General features: G+C 42.0%; 3 pseudogenes; 2 read left to right on the top strand and 1 right to left on the bottom strand.

The window, feature by feature from the left end:
* The first annotated feature begins 343 nt into the window (after positions 1-343).
* LOC127031137 (olfactory receptor 14C36-like) lies at positions 344-5,433 on the top strand (annotated as a pseudogene).
* An 8,091-nt stretch (positions 5,434-13,524) lies between these two features.
* On the top strand, positions 13,525-14,993 carry LOC127030855 (olfactory receptor 4D1-like; annotated as a pseudogene).
* Positions 14,994-15,179: 186 nt separating this feature from the next.
* LOC127030856 (olfactory receptor 14A16-like) lies at positions 15,180-17,326 on the bottom strand (annotated as a pseudogene).
* Positions 17,327-18,627: the final 1,301 nt, after the last annotated feature.

Consider the following 18,627-nt stretch of genomic DNA (forward strand, 5'->3'; position numbering starts at 1 on the left):
TCCTGGAGACCAGATTCAGCTATTTAACTCCAGGGCAGGTACATCCTGGGCTGTGTTCAAAGCTGAATCCCACACAACTCAGAATCAGCTCCAGAGTTGGGATGGGCTTTCAATACCCCATTCTATTTAGTCCTTCACCTCTCAATGAAACCTGACCCAGGAGGGGAGTAGTGAGTGGTCATGCTTGGAGTGGGTCCCTGTCTGTCGGGAACCGCAGAGACCCAGCCATTAAGGGAATATGTTGACGGGCAGGGAAACAGCTGCTGGATAACACAGTGGTGGGGGCATTATTGAGAGATATAGAGACAGAAAATGACTGAGAATCCTGGCAATGGACTATCAAATGCTTCTCAGGTTGGGAAACATTCCAAAAAGACCAACACTGTACGTTTGCTATTTCATTTAACATGGTTGGGTTTTAATACACTGAAGGAAATGTAATAATAGAACTATGAATTACATTGAAACGCTAAAACTTTTACAATCATTTCAGAAAACATCTAGAGCTCATTTTTGCTTAGCAGAAAAATATTCAATTTTTATAGACTTGGAAATCAAAAGGTTTTTTTTGGTTTTGGGCATTGTGAACCAAACAATTGCTGTTAAAAACTACTGAAATCTGGAAACAAATCCCTGAACTTATTGAAAAAAGAAACAGTTTTGATTTTGCCATTACATATGTTGTTTTTATGGATCACAAAGACTTTGCAGGAAAATATTTTCAATAGATAATCCAGTTTTCCTTTGGAATAATTTAAATGGATTGAAAACTTAGATTTAAAACAAACAGATTGGAAACAGAATGAAAATTTAGACCATATTCTAAATCTATAATTAAGCCAGGATGCTAACATTAATATTTTCCAATAACACCAAAATTACAAACCTGTTCACTCTATTGCAATCGTAAAGTAAAGAGCAGAGCAAAGTTGATACCCACAGAATATGCATTACACATGCAGGCATCTTTAGACTTAGGCACAGACAGCTGGAGCCCCCAACCAAAGCCTGTCTCTACCGAAGGACATTGAGGAGGGCAGCGAGACTAGACCCCAGCTCTCCTGCTGTACCACCATATCCTCTTTCCCACACTGATGCCTGCTAAACAGACAGCACACCCCCATAGTAAGACGCAGCTAACGCCCAAGAGATTTTAAACCCACAGTAGACAGAGCAGAGAAAGGGATGGAGGGGAAACAGAGGCTTAGGCAGAAGAAGTGACCAACCCAATGTCACACAGTAGGTCAGTGGCAGAACCAGGAATAGAAATCAAATTTCCTGATGGCCACTGACCCACACAGGACAGACAGAAGGTCACAGGGGCACATAACACAAGAGACAATTAGCTGAGTAATGCTATTAGCCCATCATCACAGAGAGATGGAAATGCAGCTGGAGTCTGGTGCCAAAAATCAGTTTAGGCAGTAGGCTGTCTGTGTGATGTTGCAGTGGAATCCTTACAACTGAGCTGTCTCATTGGATGCTTTGTGAGTCCATATCATATTTCCCTGGAATGTGGAGATCTTGCACCATTAGCATTTTAGCATGTTACCTCCACATTCAAGTTTTCAGCCTTCTGTCTGACTAAGAGGGGGAACATCTTGGCTAGAATTCGTAGGTTTGGGTGTGCTTTGTCCATCCTTCTTACTGTATTTTATCATGCCACATCCTGAGCCAGATTTTCAGATAAGCTGAATATCAGATAGAGAAGCTCTCTGCAACACTGAATTCCTCCACAGTTCTGTCCCAGTAGGAATTAACCACTCTGTAACCATTAAAAGTGCCATCCTTGCAAATTTATCCCCTGCGTCAAAGACCAAAGAAGGTGCAGACGAGTTTGGAACTTTGGTCTCCTCAGATCAGATTCGCAGGCAAAGAATATGGATTTGAAACTGTTTATCGATCCAATCTCCAGCTGGTGTAGATCTGCAGTAGCACCAGCAGAGTTAATGAATCCAGATTCCCCAGCTGGTGAAAATGGACATATTTCCATGGACGTCTTAGAGTCAGATCCCCAGCTAATGTAAATTAAAGAAGCTCCTTTGAAATCAAAAGGCCACATCTCCACTTGGCTTAAAGAGTCCAAATTATTTGAAATTGTATCAGTTTACAAGGGTTGAGGACGTTTCACTCTGCTTTTAGGGTTTGCCTCTGGCTGCTTCTTTGTGACCAACATCAAACAGCCCCAGCAGCCTGAGCTGTGGGTTTCACTGATGGCTGCATCCCAAAAGCCCCTGATGCAACATAGAGGGGAAAACATTTCTGCTCTCTCAGAGTTGATAATGTGGCATTAATGACGGAACAGGCTATTCCAAGCTGGCTGGGGAGCTGAAGCCACTGGGTTCTGAGCTATTGTGAGCATGTCTGTGTTACAAATATATACTCTATTCTTCAATCTCCTTGGCACTCATGTGGGGCATCAGCCATGCCTTTCTTTAGCCAAGGGTCCTTCCAGGCATGCGACAAACATGTGAGATCCAGGGCAGGTGCTGTTCCCCCTCTGTGGGGTTAGGGTCAACTAGTGTAGAATGTCAGGGTGGTTTGCTCCTAAGATTAGATCAAAGCTGGACTCACAGCCCTGAATTTTGGGTTCAGCACTTTAGCTGCAGAACAAGCAAATACTGAGCTGTGATCATGTTTGACATGAAACTCTGAGAGACTTCCAATGAGAGATCAGCACCCAACAACCATATGCTGAGTTGTATCCATGTTTGAAGAATGCAGAAGCTGTGATTTGTTATACAGCTTGGAGAGTCTTCACCCCCTCAGCCAAGACTGTCTGAGGAGGGGAGCAGGGAGCTCCCATTTGTGGAGTAGGTCCCTGTCTTCTGGGAACTGCAGAAAGACCCAGCATCACAGGAAATATGGTGAAGGGGCAGAGAAACAGCAGCTGGATAAATCAGTAATGAGGCATTATTGACAGGTACACAAAAAAGGAATGATTTAAGAATCCCCGTGGTGGAGTGTCAAATGCATCACAAATTAAAGAATATTCTACAGAGACAAAACAGTAAGTTTGCTATGTGCAATTAAATATCATTATATTTAAATATATTTAAGGCTCCATAGAGTCTTTTCTTTTCCATCCAGGAGATAACAGTTGACTTTTCATAAAAATTGTGAAAACCAAAACTTTTTTTCTTTTTGTTCATTGAGAACCGGACAATTTCAGGCAACCTGCTTAAAACTGAAACATTGTCAGTGAATTTAAAAAAAAAAGTTTTGACTTTTCCAATACATAGGTTATTTTTCAAGAATAGCAGAGACTTCCTTGGAACATGTCTCAGTTTAAAATCCAGTTTTCCTTTGAAATAATGTAAACTGAAAATGTCTGAATACCTCAGATTGGACCTGTAGATTTCAAAGGGTGTAGGAAAACTGATATAGTCCAATAATAGTACAGTTTGAACCCAGTCACTCTATTGCAACTGTGTTTATTTCTGTTTCAAAGGGACACTTGTCGAACGGTAAAACTGAGTTAACAGCAAAGTTGGCAGCCAAGAGCATGGGTATTAAACATACTAGAGCCTTAAATAGAGAACAATGAATTGAAGTCCCCATGGAAAGCCTGTCTCTCTTATCCCTGCCCAAGGACATAGAGCATGTCAATGGGATTAGAACTGAGATATTCTGCTCTAGCACCATATCCTTTGTCCTACAGTACTGCCTGCTAAACAGAAATGTTGTAAATGGGGGCAGTGAACATACATATAATAAGACACAAATCTTCCCCCACAGAACTCACAGTCCATAAAGATAAGGCAGAGAATGGATGGAGGGGAAACAGAGGCACAGGGAGGGGAAGTGACTGGCCCAAAGTTACAGAGCAGGTCAGTGGCAGAGCCAAGAACAGAACCCAAGTCTCCTGGAGGCCACTGACCTGCACACCTTGAAAGTGACAGAGCCAAATGACACAGCAAGGAGGTAGCAGAGCGATGTTGCTAGCCCATCGGTACACAGAGATGGAAATGAAGTCAGGATTTGGCATCATAAATCAATACATTTTCAGGCAGCAGGCCATCTACGTGGTGTTGCAGTGAAATCGTTAAAGGCTAGCTGTCATACAAAATGCCATGTCCATCTCATATTTCCACGAAAAGAGGATATCAGGCAGCATTGACATTTTAGCATCTTAGTTTCTTGCCCAAGTACAGACCCTGCTCTTTGTAGCAGTAGGGGTTCCATCTTTGCTAGAATTGTTGCATTGGGATTGGACTTTGCTCCATCCTTCACACAGCATTTTATTACATTACATCATGAGCCAGATCTTCAAATGGGGCAAACTGATGAAGATCCATTGACTTTAAGGGAGGTGTGATAACATACATTCATGTGATAATTCACCACTCGTAGTTAATAGCAGTGACGAGTACTGTGCATTCTTGACACTCACATCATATTGTTGCAGGAAATCAGGCCACTTCCTCTGTCACAGTTATTCCCCCATTGTCTTTGTCTTTCCCTCCACAGCCATCACACAATGAACTGAGAAAGAAAATGTCCAACCAAACCACCCAGACCAAGTTCCTTCTCCTGGAATTCTCTGACATTCGGGAGCTGCAGATTCTGCACTTTGTGGTGTTTCTGGTGATTTACCTGGCAGGCCGGATGGGGAATCATTTCATCATCACAGCTGTAGCCCTCAACTCCCATCTTCAAACCCCCATGTTCTTCTTCCTGGTGAATCTGTCCATCCTAGACCTCAGCTCCATCTCAGTTACCATCCCCAAATCCATGGCCAACTCCCTCATGAACACCAGGGTGATTTCTGATCCTGGATGTGTCACCCAAGTCTTTCTCTTTTTCTTTTTTTCTGCAGCTGATCTTGCCTTACTCACCATCATGGCATACGACCGATATGTCACCATCTGCCAACCACTGCACTATGAGAGAGTGATGAACAGGAGAGCTTGTGTCCAAATGGCATCCAGTGCCTAGATTACTAGTATCGTCCTCTCTGCCCTGCACACTGGCAACACCTTCAGGTTACCCTTCTGCCAGTCCAATGTCATCAACCAGTCCTTCTGTGAAATCCCCCAACTACTCAAGCTCACCTGCTCTGACTCGTACCTCAGTGAAATTGGGGCTATTGCCTTTGATGTGTTTTTAGGTTTAAACTACTTTGTTTTTATAATTGTGTATTATGTTCAGATCTTCTAAACAGTGCTGAGAATCCCCTCTGAGCAGGGCCGGCGTAAAGCCTTCTCCACCTGCCTTCCTCGCATCACTGGGGTCTCTTTGTTGCTTTTCACTGCCATCTTTGACTACCTGAAACCCACCTCCAGCTCAGCATCAGGTCTGGACCTTGTGGTGGGTGTTCTCTATCCCCTGGTGCCTCCAGTGATGAATCCGATCATCTACAGCATGAGGAACAAGGAGATCAAAGCTGTATTGAAGGAATTGATTGTCTGGAGGTTATTCACCAAGAATTAAAATGTCCATCCCTGCAACTTGACTGTGATTTCATTCGGAGTTTCTTTGTAGCTATAATCAACTGATGACAAAATTGTCTCTCTGAGAGCATAGGGTGCAATCTGTTGATGAAATCATAAAATCTGGACTAGCTTCACTGAAGTCAAATGAATTAGAATAAGATTACATCAGTGTACGTAAGATCAGAATCTATCTACATATGCACCTACCTATCTGTCATAAGGATTTATAGGGTTTCTGACACCTATAACCTGGGATATGAGAGTTTTGACTTGTGTGTTTGCTTGTTTCTTTTTCATTTTGTTTGATTTTGTTGATTTATTTGTTCACTTGTTTCTTTGTTTCAGGTAGCTTTTTTGGGGGAGTGAGGAGTTTGGGAGGGTGGAGTATGTTTTACTAAATGGTGGTATCCATTTATTTTGTCATCTATTCAAGGTGTTAATGTCAGAATCACCTTGAGGGGGTTTTCTGAGAGACTTGAAGTTTTGCTTTCCCCATTGATGTAGAATTGAAAAATAGTTTCTACAGGTGTCTGTTCAAGTGATGATTATAATGCTGATGGGTTTTTATTGTGTTGTGTATAATGTATTAGGGCACCTAGAGCCTTATATAACTGTATGTATTATTGTTATTTATTTAAATTTATTAAAATAAATAAATACTGTTTTATTCTTCCTATGGTGGAAAGGTATTTGGAAGAGAAAGGTATTAAAATGGTTCTTAAAGACAAACTAAGTCTGAAAAATAAGGCCAAATTTTGATTCCACCAAACTACTGCAGTGCTCCATCTGGCAGTGCTCATATTTTCTCTTATGTTATGCTCTGTTCCCACTGTGGTAAATAAATCACACTTTGCATGGTGAAGACGTTCTAGTCACTCAACATACTACTGGTCACTGCTCCTGTGGGAAGAACTGCAGATACCAAACACAGTTGGAGAAATCACGGTTGGGACCCAGTTTGAGAGATGGAGAATCACATGATTCCACCCTAAGACAGGGATAGGCACAAAGCTTAGACCAAAAGGTTTGAAGTTAGAGACCAGAGCAGGGAGAAGAGGTTGAACTAACCTTTTAATCATAACATTTGGGATACAGCCATTCACTTCAATGTGTAGCTCTGTATAGAGCCATTCGACTCTCAACCACACAAGTATCCATATGTGTCTAGCTCTCCAAAGCTGGTTGCTGTTATTATTATTAATTAATATTTATTAAACCATGCGTGTGCATGGTTGTGTGTATTACATATACAATAGATAAAATAAGATCATATAGACTAATAGATAGATAGATAGGTAGATAGATCATGAAAAATCAATGCCAATTTATTGTGCCTTTTTTTCTGTCTGTGACTGTTGATGTCCAACTCAATGTTTTCCTGTGACTATTCATTATTTCTTGTTATTTCTTTGAATCTTTCTTACTCCATTACTCTTTTACAAGAACTTCATTACATGCACTGCCTGGGAGCTTTGAGCCATTTTAAATTAATACATTATAACATACTCTCTTTCTTTGCCTGATTAGATACAATGAATTTTCTTAAAAACAAATCTACTCAGTTGGTCTAGTTCATAGTTGTGATGGGTTGGATCACAGAAACAGCCTTGGGAACTGCCAAGACTACTTTTACCCCTGCCTTCCCTGTCAACTCGGGGACCCAGCATCCTGTCCTGCCGGAGCCAGAGACTCCCATCTGCCCCAACAAAGACCCAGGGGCTGAATTACTTGCTCCAAAGCTAGAGGTTTACCTGAAAGTAGCTAACATAATTGTTCCTGTCTTTAACACTCAGACATCCAACTCCCAACGGTGGTCTAAATGTAAGTAAATCAGTTTAATAAATTGTTAGCCATCTATAACACTGACAGAGAGATATGCACAGTTGTTTCCTCCCCCAGGTATTAATACATACTCTGATTTTATTAAATACAGAAAGTAGGATTTAAGTGGTTCCCTGTAATAACAGACAGAGCAAAGTCACAGTAAGTCACAGAGCAAAATAAAATAAAATGTGCAAATCTTTGTCTAATCAAAGTGAATACAGATATAAACCTCACCAGTTCCAGAATGCTCCCTTTTATAGACTAACTTTTAGCCTGGGTCCAGCAATCACTCACACCCCTTGAAGTCACTGCCCTTTGTTCCAGTTGCTTCCACGTATCTTGGGCAGTGAGGAGGCTCTCTCTTTAGCCAGCTGAAGACAAAATGGAGGGGTATCCAGGGCTGCCAATTAGACAAGGAGCCATTGATTACTACCCGTTGAACCTGACAATCTACCCAGCTTTCTATTCACCTTATAGTCCTTCCATCCATTCCATGCTTCTTTAACTTACTGGCAAGAATACTGTGGGAGACCATATCAAAAGTTTTGCTAAAGTCAAGGAATAACACATCCACTGCTTTCCCCTCATCCATAGACCCAGTTATCCCCTCATAGAAGGCAGTTAGGTTAGTCAGGCATGACTTGCCCTTGGTGAATCCATGCTGACTGTTCCTGATCACTTTCCTGTCCTCTAAGTGCTTCAGAATTGATTCCTTGAGGACCTGTTCCATGATTTTTCCAGGGACTGAGGTGACGCTGACTGATCTGTAGTTCCCCAGATCCTTCTTCTTCTCTTTTTTAAAGATGGGCACTACAGTAGCCTTTTTCCAGTCATCTGGGACCTCCCTAGATGACCACAAGTTTTCAAAGATAATGGCCAATGATTCTACAGTCACATCCGCTAACTTCTTCAGCACCCTCGGATGCAGCACATCTGGCCCTATGTGCTCATGCAGCTTTCTTAAATTGTCCTGAACCTCTTATTTCTCCGCAAAGGGCCGGTCACCTCCTCTCCATACTGTGCTGCCCAGTGCAGCAGTCTGGGAGCTGACCTTGTTCATGAAGACAGAGGAAAAAAAGAACTGAGTATATTAGCTTTTTCCACATCCTCTCTCACTAGGTTGCCTCCCCCGTTCAGTAAGGGACCCACACTTTCCCTGGCCATCTTCTCATTGCTAACATACCTGAAGAAACTCTTCTTCTTACTCTTAACATCTCTTGCTAGCTGCAACTCCAAGTGTGATTTGACCTTCTTGATTTCCCTCCTGTATGCCTGAACAATATTTTTATTCTCCTCCCTGGTCATTTATCCAAGCTTCCACTTCTTGTAAGCTTCATTTTTGTGTAGAAGATCAGCAAGGATTTCACTGTTAAGCCAGGCTGCTTGCCTGCCATATTTACTATTCTTTCTACTCATTAGGATGGTTTGTTCCTGCAACCTCAATCAGGATTCTATAAAATACAACCAGCTCCCCTGGACTCCTTTCCTCCTTATGTTATTTTCCCAGGGGATCCTGCCCATCAGTTCCCTGAGGGAATCAAAGTCTACTTTTCTGAAGTCCAGGCTCCATACCTTGCTGCTCTCCTTTCTTCCTTATGTCAGGGTCCTGAACTTGACCATCTCATGGTCACTGCCTCCCAGGTTCCTATGTACTTTTGCTTCCCCTACCAATTCTTCCCTGTTTCTGAGCAGCAGGTCAAGAAGAACTCTGCCCCTAGTTTGTTTCTCCATCACTTATGTCAGGAAATTCTCCCCAACACTTTCCTGTCCTAAATTTTGAATGCCCTAAAAGCAAGTGCATTTGAAACTGGAGACTATGTTCAGCCCATTACTAAGAAAGGAACCATTGGTAAAAACCAGATGAAGTTTCCAAAACCCTCAATATTGGAAATGTGTATGTTCAAAGCCTCTTAGGGGATTTCAGACATTCAAGGATAGATTCACAAAAGGATTTGAGTGCCACAATTTCAAAGGTTTTTAGATGCCAAAAAGATTTGTAAAAGGACTGAGGTACCTAAAATTCATAGTTTTCATGGGTGTTGGGCATCTAGCAGCTTTTGAAAATCCCACAAGGCACCCAAATACATTTAGAAAGTTGAACATTTTGTGTTGCAACTCTGAACATCTCAGAACTTAACCTTTGGGTACCCAGAAAATCACTGTGATTTGCAAACTGTGAGTTAGGTGCCCAGCCTCCTGTACAATGAACAGGGAGAGACAGACAATGAAAAATGGAATCCAGAGAAGCCAGTATGCTTTGTAGGGAGGCACCTAACTAAACTGCAGGAAACACTGACCAGACAGGTGTGTGCTAAGCCACACCCTCTAACAGGTACCTAAGTGCAAGTCAACACTTAAAACTCTGCATCGGCATAGGTGACCTGATGCAGCTGCACCCCTGTAGTGCTTAAGTGAAGATGCTTCTACACTGACTGTAGTTAATCCACTTTCCTAAGTGGCAGTAGCTATGCACCCATCTCTGTGCCATGAGTTCAAACTGTGAAGTACTCTTGTTCTCTTCTTTGGCGTACCTAATTATACTTTTACACTTGACTTGCAGAGCTTTATTTTCCTTACGATTTTCCACAGTAGGATTTAACTTCCACTGTTTAAAGGGTGACTTTTTGTCTCTAAGTACAGTACTTATATTACTTTGCTGTTTAGCCACGGTGAATTTGTTTTGGTCCTCTTACTAACTTATCAACATTTATCAATAAAAATCTGATCCTTCTAAGCCTAGCTATCAAAGTCACATACATCAATGTGTATAGCAATACTGAGTTTAGCCCTGAGTCTTTGGCCAAACCTTCTTTGGTATTAAATTGGTGATGTCAATGGAGCTTCTCTGCTTTGGTGCTAGTATAACTAACATGGGAAATTTTACCCTTACGTCTCTGTCACACTGACTTTCTCTAGGGTGACATTAGAGAAAAAATGGGTCTTTTTGTTTCCAAGCCATTGGCCAAATCCTGCTGTCTTTTAAGTGGAAGGCTAATCTCTAGTGACTTCAATGGGATGCAGATTTGGCCTCATTATTGCAAGTCAGATATACTTTGGGAAACAATAGGAAACCTTCCTCATCAAAATAGCCTCTTCCAATCTAGTACGAATGACACAACTTTTAGTTATTTTTTTAATTTTTAATTAGATAATAATAATAATAATAGTAGTAATAATAATAATAATAAGAAGAAGAAGAATGATGATTATGATGATAAAGACTCTAGGCACTTCAGCATATAATCAATAATACAGTAATATCCCTGCAGTCTGACATAATTTCAAGGAGAACTCAACTACACAGAAACCTCTTTTCTACTCTTTGGTCATTGTGGAAAGCAAACCTATGGCACACTCGGAAAACCCCCTCGAAATGATCATAGAATATGAGGGTTGGAAGGGACCTCAGGAGGTCATCTAGTCCAACCCCCTGCTCAAAGCAGGGCCAACCCCAATTAAATCATTCCAGCCAGGGCTTTGGCAAGCCTAACCTTAAAAAACTCTAAAGAAGGCGATTCCACCACCTCCATCAGTAACACATTCCAGTGCTTCACCACCCTACTACTGAAAAAGTTTTTCCTAATATCTAATCTAAACCTCTCTCACTGCAACTGGAAACCATTACTCCTTGTTCATCATCTGCTACCACTGAAAACAGTCTAGATTCATCGTCTTTGAAATCTGCTTTCAGGTAGCTGAAAGCAGCAATCAAATCCCTCCTCATTCTTCTCTTCTACAGAATAAAAAATTGCAGTTCCCTCAGCCTCTCCTCCTAAGTCATGTGCCCCAGCCCTCTAACAATTTTTGTTGCCCTCCGTTGGACTTTTTCTAATTTTTCCACAACTTTCCTGTAGTGTGGGCCCCAAAACTGGGCACAGTTCTCCAGGTGAGGCCTCACCAATGTCAAATAGAGGGGAATGATATACCATTATCTCTTAGACTGAAGAGTTCAGAAAAAAATCTGGCCATTCATATGTGGCTTTAGGAGATGATATTTTTGCTTTGGACCTGGCCGAGAAACCTAACAGCAGTTTCATTAAAACTTTTGAAATTTCAAACTTTATCTTTTGCAATTTTTAATCATACATTTAAAAATATTGATGAAAACATTCTCAGATACCTTGATCCTGATTTCACAGAATCAGGTCTGTTATCAGACCCTGGCTCTCAGTCTCTTCCATCAGACCTAAAGTGGGATTTTCAAAAATTTAAAAGGGCCAGATTTTCAAAATATTTATGCACCTAGTGGGATTTAGTGCGATTTTCTAAAGTGCCTAAAATTCATACATGCCTAACTTCCATTGATTTAAAAAAGAATTAGATGCCTAATCTGTTCAGGTGTTTCTGAAAGTTCCACTAGGCACCTATCTGCGTTTTTCGATGCCTAAGTACTTTTAAAAACTTGGCCATTAGGCACTTATGAAAATGCATCTAAATATCTTCGTGAATCCCACTCTAGGTCCATAAAATACAACAATTTCATTGTATATTAGACACCTAGGCTCTTTTGAAAATCCTACTAGGCACCTAAAGAACTTTAACAATCTAGCTCTTCTGTAAGTCCCAGCATTAATTCCTAAGGAAAGGAAGAAAAAAGTCATTGACAGATGGAAGTCATAGTGGACAAAGGGACATAGAGATTCAGGGAAATTCAGTGTTAAGACTGAACTTAAAAAGAAAACCAATATTTGAAAGAATGGAAATGCTCAGTTCAAAATAACCAAACAACCTTAACCATCCCCCTCTGGCTTCATTCTGAAATAATGAAACATGCATTCTGGGAGAGTATTAGCCTGCTATACACCTAAAATGGATGTCAGCCTAGCTACATCATTCAGAGCTGTGAAAATGTCTTGCTCTCTGCAACATAGTTAGATCTACCCAATCTGCTCTCTAGCCACAGTGTGGTTGATGGAAGAATTCTTCTATCAATATCGGTACCAAGTCTCAAGAGGGTAGATTTACTACAGTGACGGAAAATCCCCTTCTGTGACTGTAGTAAGCATCTACACTGCAGTGGCATAGCTTGTAGTGTAGACACAGTCTCACTCATCCATAAATAGGGGATTTATTTATCAGGGTTCATGCGCTCCACTGTGCTTTACTCTTTATTGGACAGGGGTTGTGTTGACTCTGACTAGGAAACATAGTATACACAAATAAAGACATGCATCAAAAATTTCTGATTAATGAAATGGTCAGAGGGTAATTACAAGATCCTCACCCCTTCTATGTGCCATAAGTTATACAAATGCTTCTAGATTCAGTGCTAGTGTCTCTACGCACACAAACCTCCTAGCACTGTTGAACTTACATACAGATAGAATATAGGAATCATCTGATGATTATACTTTTAGTAGAGTTTCCTGTCTATGACCAACACCAGAGAGAAAGGTGAAAGGAATGCAGCAATGTGTAACTTCTTAAAGTGCACAGGTTTATGTCTCCTTCCTGAGTTTGCAGGAGCGGTCAACTTCACAATGTTTGGAGAAAGATGGGAAGTCCTTAAGGAAATAATGACAACAAGAAATGCAAACGTTTCCAAGCTGCAGTTAAGATTGACAGTTGTTACCAGTAATTTAAAAATAGTAATACTAAAAAAGCAAGTGAACATATTTTTCAGAAGTTGGTGGTGGATCAAAAATTTCCAAACATTTCAGGGGAGGTGGTGCCTCTGTTATAAGCTGTAGCTTAGTGGTTCGCAGACTTACCTGTGGGGAGAGACAACTGGGTTTGGTTTCCCTTTTTGCCTAATACAGAGAAAGAATTTGAATTTAGATCTTCCGTAAGAGAGGAGCATGCTCTGTTTTATGGGATATTGGGATAAGGGGTTTAATCAATCTCTACTCTTAATACTCCACTATTTTGTGTAAATAATTAAAGGTAGACTGGAGCAAGGATTTGATTTCAGTATGCCCATGACTACTTTAACCACCAGGCTATAGAATCATTCTCACCAGCTTTCTGCCACAAATACTAAGAATCACTATGAATTGCCATTATGAAAGACAATGGGCCTGGGACACTACTGCCCAATAGTTCATACACTCACCTAGCATGTGAGCCAACACAAATAGGGTTTCCTAGGTACCTAATTAAGCATCTACTCTTTTCCACTGCAGGTACATACTATTTTTTGTGTGCTTTCTCAATCAGAAATGTAATTTCTAAGCAAAATAATGCACAAAACAAAAACTTTAATAAGGTTGTGAGTGGTTACCAGTAATTAACAGTAAGAACCTCAAGGAGTTCATCATTCTCATTTATGTCATCCCTGCAGGTATATTTTAAGGATCCTAAATGGAACAGGAGAACTTCACAACTTGTGACAGAATTTATTTTGGGGGACATCTCCCAGAGCACTGAGGTCCAGCACTTCCTCTTTCTGGTCTTCCTCCTAGTCTACAGGACTACATGTCTTGAGAACCTCACCATCATTATCACCATGATCTCTGACCCTCACCTGCATATGCTCATGTACATCCTGTTGGCCAACGTGGCTTTCCTGGACCTCAGTGAGTCCTCAGTGACTGCCCCAAGATGCTAAAGGACGACCTGTACCAGTGCCAAATCATCTCATTCAATGTGTGTCTGACCCAAATGTTCTTCTTACACTTCATCAGGGGCATTGTGGTCTTCTTCCTAGTATTGAAAGCAGCTGATGGGTATGTGGCCATCTATAAGCTATTGCACTACCTGTCTATCACGAACAGAAGTATGAGCATGCAGCTGGTGGCTTTGTCCATTCCATTGTCCAGCTTTCACTGATCATGCAGCTGCCCTTCTGTGGACCCAACACACAAAATAGATTCGACTGCGATGTCCCCCAAGTCATCAAACTGGCCTGCACAGACACGTACGTAATGGAGTTGCTGATGGTCTCCAACAGTGGGCTGGTCACTACAGGAGTCTTCATTGCATTGATCATATCCTACACCATCATCCTTGTCAAGATAAGGACACATGTCATGGAAGGGAAACAAAGCCCTGTCCAATTGCGCAGCTCAGATCACAGTGGTGAGTTTGCATTTTGGGCCTTGTGTCTTCTATGATCGGTCTTTCCAGAAATTCACCCTGGACAAGGCAGTGTCTGTGCTGTACACAGTGGTCACTCCAACGCTGAACCCAATGATCTACACCCTGAGGAACACTGAGATGAAAAGTGCCATCAAGAGGTTAATGGAAAGGTCCCTGTGCTGAAAGAGGAAAGCAAACTTCAAACAGATTTGTGTTGCAGGCCAATTGTGTGTTTTGTCTTTCTAAATACTTCCAAGCTTTCTTGGCTATCTGGATACTCAAATTCCATTAATTTTCATGGGATTTAGGCATGTTTAAACCCTTAGGCAGCTTTGAGATTCTGAACTTTCAATCTGAAATTATATTTATTTTAATTTCAGGAGAAGATTCGCATGAAAGAACCTGATTATAGGCAAACTTTTTGGCCCAAGGGTGACATTGGGGTTGTGAAATAGTATGGAAGGCTGGGTAGGAAACCTGTGCATCCCCAAGAAGCTTAGCCCCTTCCCCCTCCCACTTCTTGCCTCCTGACTGCCCCCCTCAGAAATTCCCCATCCAACCCCCCCTGTTCCTTGGATCCTCATTGCAGGGGAGGGAGGACAATAAGGGAGGAGCTAGGGGCTAGCTTCCCCAGCTGGGAGCTCAAGGGCCAGAAAAGACAGTCACGCAAGCCAGATGTGGCCCAGAGGCTGTAGTTTGCACACCTCTGTTCTATGAGATAGAATTGTTGGCCAAGATTTTCAGTCATTTAATTTTATGTACTTATATGTCCTCCATAACAGAGTATCTGAGCACTTCACAACCCTAGTCCTCACAACACCTTTGTGTAGTAGACAAATGTCATTGCCCCTGTAATACAGAAGGGGAACTGAGGAAGAAAGAGATTAAATGATTTGCCCAAAGTTACAGAAGAAGTCCCAGAAGGTTGAAGTCAATCAATGAAGGTCTTGACAGAGTCAGGTTTGTTCCTGTTAGGATATTTTTATTTGTTTTAAATAACCTCCATCCAATCAGTTTCCTCAGGGCAACTTTGATCTCCTTGTTCCTCATGCTGTAGATGATTGGATTCAGCACTGGAGGTACCATGGAATAGAAAACATCCACCACGAGATCCAGATGTGATATGGGCCTGGACTTGGGTTTCAGGTAGGCAATGATGCCAATGGAAACAAACAAAGATACAACAGTGATGTGAGGCAGGCAGGTGGAGAAGGCTTTTTGCCGGCCCTGCTCATTGGGGATTCTTAGCACTGATCTGAAGATCTGAACATATGTCACAATTATTAAAACAAAGCAGCTTAAAGCTAAGCATGCACAGAAGACAATAACCTCAGTTTCACTGAGGTCTGAGTCAGAGCAGGCAAGCTTGAGTAGCTGGGGGATGGCGCAGAAAAACTGATCCACCACATTTCCTCCACAGAAGGATAATGCAAATTGTTCCCAGTGTGCAGGGCAGAGTAAAGAATACCACTGATCCAGGCACTGGCTGCCATTTGGACACAAGCTCTCCTGTTCATCACTCTCTCATAGTGCAGTGGTTGGCAGATGGTGACATATCGATCATACGCCATGGCAGTCAGGATGCTGAGATCAGCTGAACCAAGGAACATGAAGAAAAAGATTTGGGCGACACATCCAGACTAAGAAATCACCCTGGTGTTCATAAGGGAATTAACCATGGATTTGGGGATGGTGACAGAGATGGAGCTAAGGTCTAGGATGGCCAGATTCACCAGGAAGAAGTACATGGGGTTGTGAAGATAGGGGTTGAGGGCTATGGCTGTGATGATAAGAAGATTCTCCATCAGGGCTGCCAGATAAATCATTAGAAACACCATAAAGTGCAAAATCTACAGCTCCCGAATGTCAGAGAAACCCAGGAGAAGGAACTCGGTCACGGTGGTTCGTTGGACATTTTCTTCCTCAGCATGTTATCTGATGGCTGTGGAGGGAAGAAGAAGGTCCACACTCAGGATTCGATTGTCAGAGAGAATGGCCTTGATTCCCTTCTCAGTAATTGTCCCATGATCTCACTGCTGACAATCAGAGCATTAGAGAGAGAAGGTCAGTGAGGTATAAGCTGTTATTGTATCAGCTTCCATGAGTGAGAGTGACAAACTTTCGAGCCTCACATACTACCTCACCAATCTTGTCTATTTAATATTCTGGGACCAACATGGTTCCAAGTACTGCATACAATCAGACCACTACTCAGGTGTGTTATCACACTGGTGTCAATTGGCATAACTCCCATAAAATCCATGGGGCTACATCACTTTGCACCATCTGAGGATCTGGCCCAAGATGTCACTTGAACAAATGCATTAAAGACTGGAACAAATTGCAAAATAAATCCACAGATTGAGCAAATATGGCCCCTCAACTCTATCAAGCAACAGAGGAAAAACTTTGGCATGAAACTAAAGTACTAGAACCCCAAGACTTTCCCACTTTCTAGGGAAATGTGACACACTCGCTGAGCATCCTAAGTGCTAGCTTCTCTGTAACAATTCCTCTCCAACCTCTGTTTATAGATGACCTGCCACTTGGTTACAAATTGATTAATGGCACCAATCCCAGCAGCACTTCCATCTCGGAGTAAAGATGGGCTGATAGCATTGCATAGTTACTGCTAGGTTGTGTCGTTTCCCTCTGTGACTTTATATCTGGTCTGTGTGGGTCAGAGGCAGTCAGGAGACTTGGCTTTTGTTCTTGTCTCTGCAAGTGACCTGCTGTATAACCTTGGGACAGTCACTTCCTCTCTCCATGTCTCCATTTCCTTTCCCTCCTTTTCTCTGACTTTTCTTTTATGAGCTCTGTGGTGGTGGGATGTGTTTTATCATATATCTGCACTGTGAACCCATTTACAGACTCTGTGCTCAGCTGGAAGCAGTGTTGCACACAGGATATATTGATAGACCAGGAGGTTTGGATTCCTGTCCCCTTGACCTTGTGGTGGTCCATCTACACAGGAAAGGGGAACACCTTCCCAGCTCCAGTAGATGGACATGGGCTATGTCTGCTCAAGTTACTGCACAAAACATACCCATGTAGCCAGGGGTAGCTGGGCACCAGCTCAGACTCCATCCAACTATGAACCCATGCTGTTAAGACAGGTTCGTATTGAGGTGACTAGACTGAGCCGCTCCCTGTGCTGGCCCCATCTGCTCCACTATGAGCTAGTGAAGTCTGCCTACCTGAGTTTGGAAGCATGCCCCCAGCTGTGGTGTAGACAAACCCTTAGTGTCCTTTGGCAAAGTCCAGATAGACAGCCTGTCACTGCTTGATTCAACCCAGACTCTGAGTTTCAAGGTTCAAGAATGTCTGTTAGGTACAGCTCATTTTCCCTGGGTATCAGCTCTGCTGTTTATTCAGTTCTGTCATCCTGCAGTTATGTCTTTGAAACAGAAATAAAAATGGATATAACAGAATGACATCTTTGAAAATTATGGTATCACTGGACAACATTAGTACTTCCCACCCTAGTCAATAATATTCTGATTTAACTCTTTTTAAAGAAAATTTGTGTTTTCAGTTAAACACATTTTTATGCAAGGTCTCATCTATCTATCTATCTATCTATCTATTCAAAAGCTGATTTTTTTCTTAGGGGGGGAGATTTTGGTTGGAATTTTTCAGTTTTCAGCAGAGAATGATTGGTTTCCTGTTGCAGAAATTCCAAGGTTTGGAAATTTAGGGGACTTCTATGAAAAGAACATTTTCTAATAAAGAAAAAAAGACAATAGCAAACTTATTGTGTTGGTTTTTGGATAGATTTTCCCAACTTGCAAAGCATTTGATCCTGCAGTGCTAGAAATTATTGACCACTGTCTATATATCGCTCTCAGAAACCCATCATTGCATTATCCAGCACTGATATTCATATTCTGTCACTGGATTTCTGGGTTACTGAGTCTCTCTGCAGTTCCAAGTAGACAGGGATCCATGCCACAGATGAGCACTTCCTGCTCCTCTCCTGGGGCAGGCTTGGCTGAGAGATGAAGGATTAAATAGGATCAGGGACTGAAAGTCCCTCCCCGCTGTACAGCTTGACATGGCTACAGCCCAGGAAGTCCCTGCTCTGGGGCTAAATAGTCGAATGATGTCTCCAGGGTTGTGAGCCCAGCAATGATCTCACCTCTGAACAAACCACCCTGACAATATACTCTAACTGACCCCACAGAGGGAGAACACAACCCAGCCTGGATCTTACACAATGGCAACATCTCTGGAATGACCCTTGGTTAAAAACAAGGCAAAGCTGAGGCCCAAAGAGTGTCCCAAGATATTTGCCAAATCAAATATGTATTTATAGCACAGACAGTTGACCTACAATAGCTTAGAGCACCAG

Source organism: Gopherus flavomarginatus, chromosome 11, assembly GCF_025201925.1.
Source record: "Gopherus flavomarginatus isolate rGopFla2 chromosome 11, rGopFla2.mat.asm, whole genome shotgun sequence".
In the NCBI taxonomy this organism is placed as follows: domain Eukaryota; kingdom Metazoa; phylum Chordata; order Testudines; family Testudinidae; genus Gopherus; species Gopherus flavomarginatus.